General features: G+C 38.5%; 1 long non-coding RNA gene across 1 annotated transcript; it reads left to right on the forward strand.

Moving 5' to 3' along the window:
- Positions 1 to 694: 694 nt before the first annotated feature.
- Positions 695 to 8,043, forward strand: LOC311078248. Its single transcript, XR_014605094.1, has 3 exons — positions 695 to 732; positions 6,845 to 6,879; positions 7,186 to 8,043. It is a non-coding gene; the product is annotated as an uncharacterized lncRNA (long non-coding RNA).
- The last annotated feature ends 240 nt before the right edge of the window (positions 8,044 to 8,283 follow it).

The raw sequence follows: 8,283 nt of genomic DNA on the forward strand, positions 1-8,283 counted from the left end.
ACAATTTTTTTTCTGTGAAATTAGAAAACAAAGAAAAGAAGGTATAACTGCAGAAATCTGCATCTATTCAATATGTTGTCCTTACAGATTATTAAGCATGTGGGGGTTAAAGTGAGTTTTTTTAAGGTTAAATAATAGTATTTGTACATACAGTATAGGCTACAGTAGACCTGTATTGAATTATTTTTTTATTGCATAGGCTATAGTCTTTTAATCTTGTCTTGCAAATAGATGCTCATTTTGATCATTATTTCATTGTCTTATTCTCCCATAATTTCATGTATATTTTATTAATATTTTTCCAAATCTCCGTTGCTGCACATTCAGGGCTTTGTGTGTGTGTGTGTGTGTGCGTGCGCGCGCACGCGATGACGCAGATTCAAATTCGCCGCCATTACGTTTCTGCTGTTTAGTCCCGCCCACAACAGTTAGCTGATCAGTCCATAGATATCATATATAAATGCCTTTATATATGATATCTATGGATCAGTCGACTTTGGATCTGTATCAACGGCAAGCGAAGCGGGAGATTTGAATTCAGTCTACTCTCGTGAAGTGGATTGTGAGATTAACAGGGGTCCAAAGCAATCATATTCGTCGAGAGCAGCCGTGAGCAGAAGCCCTGTTGTCAGTCAGTCCGTTTGGATTGGTTTGGATTCTTCGGAAATAACACCCTTTTCATTGAGCCTGGTTCGTCACAGCGGACATCATGCCAACCGATCACCGGCTGAGGTAAGTTAAAGCAGGGCTCAGTAATTTCGGGATTTCTTCGCTGTATTCTCGCTTTTTGCTCGCAGGTTTCTTTCTAGAGCTCCCCCTACAGCTTCGGAATAGATATTTGACAACACTGTTGTAAAAACTCATTGGCGATTCTCAGACACCAGAGGCTAGTAGATCAACGACATCAAAGCAGATGGGACATTCTTTAAAACGTCTTCTTCATTCGGGTTCGAACAGCGTGAGAGAGGGCAATAATGACAGCATTTTAGCAGATTTCTTTTGGCCGTAAAGCAATTCGTTACATCGCGAGACCTGATATCACGCGATACTTCCTGACGCGGCGGCCGGCGGCCCGCCGGCTCAAAGTTGCAAGTGCGGATTTTCCGCTCACGGGCACCAGGGGGGTGCGAAACGACCACCATTCAACCCGAAATAAGTAATATAACCATTCCAGTGACTCCGAAGCTGTTCAGTTAAGGTAAAAAAGTTACTTAGTTCACCTTTAACTTAAGAGTCTGCATGTGAACGATATTTTATATTACATTTGTGTTAAGTTTATGTTACAGTTTTCAAGCTAACGTTAGCTTTTTAAATGATGTTCAGTTAACTGGCGCGAGCTGGAGGCAAAAAAAACACTGAAAATGTAGCATGCGTCTTTACATTTTCCATCTGTTTTAAGAAAGATCAGTTGAACCCACACCTCAAAAGACCTAAAACAAGCTTTCGTAGACTTTATACATAAAGTCCGTTTAATTGTGTATACAATCTTTGTTAATACGCGATAGTATCTGTCAGTAAATCAATCTCTTAAATGCGGGACATTTTTAAACACTGTGTGGAAGCTGAAAACTCTTCTCTTAAAAAATAGTAACCACGTTTTTGGCGGATTTTTATTACCATTTTTAATAACCACAGTTATACTACAAATAGGCCTAACGTTACCAAGGTTTTTTTTTTGTTGGTTTAACCATAGTTAATTTTCATAAGGGTTAAAGGGATACTCCACCTCTGGAAAGATGAATGTGTATTTAAATTGGGTCATTTATGTAGAAGAAATGCGAAATTATTTTTGAATTTGAAGCTTTCTAGACTGAGAAAAGCCAGAAAATGTATTTTTGGCTCATGTGGATGAAAGACAACAACTCCCAGAATGCATTTGCTTCGCTGCTCTACGAGGCCACTCCCAAGCCACGCCTACCGGTTAGAGAGCAGTTGTAAACAATAAAGCTAACTAGTCTCCATGAGTCTGCCCGGGTTTTTGAGATCGCATCGCACAAAATGTCCGGGATTCGGCTTTTGCGTTCTACAGTCGCCATTCATTGTGTTTACTGTGGCGAGCAGGACGAGACTAGGGCCGCGGGAGAACGACGCGAGGCCGGTGGCGTGATTACTGATGACCAGAGGTGTATAGTCCAGGGGTCAGAAAGTAAAAGTCCTGCCATATGTTTATTCCACCCGTGACCTCAGACAGCTGATTTCACTAATTAGTTCTACCTACTGGCTGAAAAACTGCTAATTAGGTGGTGTAATTAGGCTAATTCAGGTGATTGGAACAAAATACTGAGGAGGACTTTTACTTTCTGAACCTGGACTTTACACCTCTGCTGATGACCGACACCTGTGAGGCACTGGTCTCGTATCTCTCACGGAGGAGCGGGTATTTTCTTAGCAATGGTAAAACGCACATCAACCGATCACTTGTTTAGCGTTCATGTAAACACTACATTCAGATTCACCAATCGGAATGAATTCAGTTAGATTGAAACAAAAGGTGTGCATGTAAACAATGAATGGCGACCGTAGAAAGCAAAGCCGAATCCCGGACATTTTGGACGATCTCGACGGCCGGACATGCAGGTTTCTGCCGGTGAAATCAAACGCACTGGCACTGATCTGTGATAGGTCTGTTAGCGCATTAGGTCCAACCCCCTATGGGCGGGTTTGAAAGGGTGGGAACTAGTGCTTGTAGTCTTAACAGAAATCCCCCCCTCTTACACTTCCTCCGACAATGACGCAAAATGACGATTTTTGCGTCATTGTAGGAGGAAGTGTAAAGAGGTAAATACAGATTTCTCTCGTCTCAGGGGAAAATGAGAAAATGTTGCACGACCATTCAATAGTATGACTGGGTTTCTAACATTGCAAAGCTTAAAGTCCATGTTGCAGGTTAACCACCACTGTCGATTAATGGGTACATAAATCACTCAAGATATGTATATCATTTTTAAAATGTCATAAAAATGGTCTTAAAGACCAGTTTTTTACGTTTTTGGTATTAACGTTTTTTTTTATGCAATTCGGTGATGACGTCACGTTGGGGAGAAGTGGAGGAAAGGTAGCCTCAGCCTAGTATTATGGTGCGTTCAAGTCATCTCGTATAGATCGTATTTATGAGTTAAACACACTTGAACGCCACCACAATGTCGTAAATACTTAATAATTAAATGCATGGTCCGAGGAGAATGAGTGGAGAGTTGGTGAAGTGTCCTGGTGAGTTCATTTAGCAACGCAGAAATGAGCACTGGAGCTAGTCTACCATAGACTGTAAAAAATAGTCTACGAGCAGCCGTGCACTAACGGCACTCTTTTTCTTTTTTTTTTACTGTCATTGAATAGCACCGAGTGAAAAATCAACGTTTTCTTTATATCTAGTAGAAGTGATCATGATGTTAGTTCAGATAAGTACCGCTAACCTTTGTCATAGTGTTGTAGACGTAGTACTGGTAAACTTTGTCTTTGTCATCTAGAAATAGAAGGCATCATGCTAGCTATATGGGCGTTTCTTAGCGTTTATCTTTTCCTCCGGTGAAAATGTTGTTGCAAACGTAGCCGCCGCGTGTCTGCCGCTGTGTTTGGCAGGTGCTTGTGTGAGCGGTGCCGTCCCATGGAAACTGCGTTAGAAAGCTTGTGCTGTGTAGGGAAGTGAGTGCGTTTTGGTGTGACGTGCCAGATGTGACGTGCCTCACTCAGCATCCAGAGTTTTTACACTCAGCACAAACACAGTAGTTCACCATTGTCAATCTACCTACTATATATTTCTATATATTTATCTATCTAGCTGCTAGCTATCTATGCTAACGTTATGCTATCTGGCTGTCTGCCTATCTCTCTCTATACTAGCCTATCTATCTATCTATCTATATCTGTCTGTCTGTCTGTCTATCTATGTCTATGTATTTATCTATTTATCTATAATCTGCGCTATCTGAATACCCTCGTCTCGTCTACTAAGTTACTCGTCTCTCTAGTCACTCTCAATGCTCTCAAGGCGGGCTTTATTAAATTCTCTCCCCAACGTGACGTAATGCAATGCATTGTGGTGGAAAGGAGAATTACAAGCCGCTGTAAGATAGTACCTACTTTTTCGTATTATATTCCGTTTTGTGATACCCAACAACATAAAATACAATGGATAACAGTTTAAATGTTTATTACCAACAAGTAAATTGCACAAATTCGTTGAAAAATTAACCCTGCAACACGGCCTTTAAAGGTGCTATAAGCGATCTCGGTTGGCGTAACCTCTTGTTGATGTTTGAATTATTATCAAACAAAACGGAGGCTAGCTAGACCCTCCCTCCTCCTCATCCACGCACTAACCCCCCGAACCCCACCCCCACATCATTCTTGTCGGTTATTGGCTGGAACAGTTTGTTATGTTTCGTGCTGCAGGTAGCTCTGTTTGTTGCTCAGTTTGTTTTTGCTGCAGTTTGTGGAGCGTGGGCTGTCTGCAGAGACCGTGTTTTTTTACAGTGTGTTCAGGGGACAGGCAGCTAGCAGATAGTGAGGAGATGTTTGCGGTATGTGAAAAAATGTTTTGGCCTAAAAAACGCGTGAGATCGCTTATAGCAGCTTTAATGCAAATGGGTGGAGTGTTCCTTTAACATGGCTATCAAGACCGTTAAGAAAACGAATTCAGTAAATACTGTACTTGTTGATGATACAGGAAAACACATGAGGCTAGAATATGAACACCACATGATAAATTGCATATTCTGGCTGCATGCTTGCCAACACGTAGCTATAGAATGATGCATATATATGAATGCATATATATATTAGGCTTATAAAGTCAGTTGAGGTTTTGCATTGTCCCAGTGGAACATATTCTGACATGTGTAAATGTAATACTGTTGTAAAAAAAAAAAATATATATATATATATATATATATATATATATATATATATATATATATATATATATATATATATATATATCAGGGTTTCCGTTGTCCGGTAATTACCGGACATTGGCCGAAAAAAAAATGAAATGTCCGACAAAATTAAATCTCTCCGGTCAAATTGTCCGATTAAAATTGCCTTATAATCCCGCCCCCCTAACACAATCTGAATTTGAGAATAAGCCTAAAATGTATAAAGCAAAAATACACCGACCTTTGGCTATGTTATAAAGGAACAGGCTCTACCGTTTGAAAGTTATTAAACATTATTACATGGCTTGGTTGAATTCCAATGTGGAATGCGGTCTGTTATTTCTTGATATCAGACCGCTACAAAGCACTAGTGGCGCCAGGATTTTGATTGTAGGTGGGCCTCCAGAAAACTGGATGGGCCAGTTAAAATAAGCCAAAAAATAAAATCTCCGTTTCAGCGCTTTTCTGGGCACTGAGGACAGTGACTCAGTAGCCTACCTGAATTTAATGCGTAAAAAAACAAAACAACAACCTTAAACAGGATTTTTTTTTTTTTGCTATTTTAATACAATTACAATTTCATTTCATTTATTGTTTAATACAATTATAGGCCTATTATTTTTAGTTTATTAACAGCAACAACAGCTGTAAAGATGAAGTTGACGATCGCCATCTCCTTATGAACGCGCCTATAGAGAGAAATGCACATCATGGATTACATAATCAGAGAGTAGCCTATTTCTTTTCGTTTTAAATTGTTAAAAAGACATTTCAAGCTTTCTTAAGATATATTTCATGTCTGTGAGGCCTACGCTGAGTTTCGTTAAATTAGGATGAGATGCGCTCCCGTTCACGAGCAATAAGTGACCGCGCGGGCGCCTGCATGATTAGGCCTATCGTCTGCTATATTTGCTGCTTATTTATTAAATACAGGCAATTGGTTGATAAAAAAATTATTAAAATTAAGATACAATTTATACAAAACGAAATTCACTTCAAAAAAGTCTTTCTACAAAACCAAACTTAATTAAGTGGTCAAAATCATGTCTGACCCGCTCCATGTCTCTCGATATTGCGCATCCTATCCTACTCGTGCGGTTCACTTTTCATAACATAAATTAAAAAATAACATTATAATATTTTAACAAATATTAAACTAAATGAGCTTATTTAATGGCTACAACACGTATAGTAGACCTAGACTCTCTATTTGTACAAATTGCTGCACATTCTTTTTATTCAGAATTTTGCACACATAAGTTGAAAGGCATTTGTTTGTGCATGCATAGCAAAACATATCTGCAACATTTATCAAGTTCACTGATAATTATGCGCGCATTTATTAATTATTATCTTAATGAATAATGAAACAAGGACGAACCATATAAACTGCGTTGTTTGTTTAGAATGAAATGGATCGCAAATAGATCCGAATGAAGAAACGTACAAAAGTAGAAAATGGGTCTCGAGTGTTCCTGCAGAGAGGGGGTTCTCGCTGCAGAATCGGATCAAGACGAAGCAGCTAAGTCGCCTAACAAGGTTACGCGGCTTATGCGCATTGCAGGTTGTGGAGAGACACTGGGAAGTTTGCTTGAGTAAAAACAATAGGCTTCAGATATTCTATGTGGGGAAGGGGGATTGGTTTGTTAAACTATGAATGTGAAACCATAGTAAAAACAATTGGCGTTGATTGACGCCAATCGGACGTTCATGTTTTTTTTCCGTTTTTTTATTTGAAAGTTAGGCTAATAAACATGTTGCATTCGGCCTGATTATGTCATTTTTTAAGTTACATAGCCTTCCTCCAGTTTTCCTCAACTTGACTAATTAAGAGGCGATATTTGACCGGCATATCATCAAAATGTCCGGAAAACGAAACCTCTGCCGGTCAGTTTGACCGGCACCATTTTTTTCTAGCGGAAACTCTGATATATATATGTATATATATATATATATATTTGTGATTTCAGGTCAAGTGGAAAGCAGAATGATCATGGCAAACAAGGTATGGGAAGAATTAATTTAAAATATTGTAATGGCAGAGTCTTCTGATTCCATATGATTGCACTAAAAGTGGCAGAAAATTTAATTTGTTTTATACTATATTTTCCCATGTGAATATTCATTTGATCCTTGTGAGGCCACTGGAGCTGCACAAGGTTTGGTTTTGCTACAGTAAGACCACGATTGTGTTAGATTCCACCCATCTATTTTTTTTTATTATTTTTTTTGTATTGTAACTAGGCTCTGTCATTTAGAAACATGGGTTTTCCTATCACTTAATGACACATGTCTCTACCTTTCATTCCAGCCAGAGGATCTGACGATTGCTGCTCGCATCTCAGCCTACCTGATGGAAAATTCTTGCTGGATGAATGACCTTCACCTTCAACTCAACCTTGCCAAGACAGAACTGCTTATGGTTTCACTTTCAGCCAAACCATGCGATCCTGCTGATTTGCCTTATACATCACCAGAAAGATCCGGCCCTTCCTATCGGAGCCACACAACTCCTTGTCTTAGCTCTTGTTCTATCCAGACTGGACTATTGTAATGCTCTCCTGGCAGGCCTTCCAGCATCAGTCAAACCTTTGCAACTGATCCAGATGCTGCAGCAAGACCTAAACTCGCTGCTTCAGATCTATGTGTCTCCAGAAGCTTGTGTTCTGCAAGTGAACGGCGCCTTGTGGTGCCATCATCCCAAAGAGACACAAAATCACTTTCACTGACCTTTACCTGGACTGTTCCCTGCTGGTGGGATGACCTGCCCAACTAGACACATTTTCAAGAAACTGCTAAAGATCCATCTTTTCATAAACACTTGACCCAATAATACTAAATCTTTGTTTTAAACTTGTGTACTGTGCTACACTAACTGGGACTTGTCACTGCACTTGTTGCTTCTATTGTTCTCTTAATTTTTAAGTCACTTTGGATAAAATGTAATTGTAAATGTGTAAAATAAGTTATATTAGAGTTTTTAAAGGTATACAGCAATTGCCTTTTAATGTAGATATTTTTACATGTTCTAAATGATATACTAAGATTGTATTTCCTATCATTCACATATCTTGATGTTCAGTGTTTGTTTAATGAGTAATACTGTAAATGTGCAGGTAAATACGTTTAGTTAATTTAACAGAAATTGACTGTACATTTGCTATTATTAAGTACTTAATTAGAGATTGGTCAAAGTTGTGAAATTGGAAATGCAAAAATTAAATGAAAAATTATATGAAATTGTAAATATACAAACTTTGTATTTGAATTTATGTACTTAATGCATTTTTATACATAACTTCATAGTTATTATACACAGAAACTATATATAAAAAAGATAATTACTGTAGATAGACAGCATTATTATAAAATAACTTTATAAAACCCTAAATTTACAGTTTAACTTGAA

This window comes from Abramis brama, assembly GCF_963993115.1.
Source record: "Abramis brama genome assembly, chromosome: 2".
In the NCBI taxonomy this organism is placed as follows: domain Eukaryota; kingdom Metazoa; phylum Chordata; class Actinopteri; order Cypriniformes; family Leuciscidae; genus Abramis; species Abramis brama.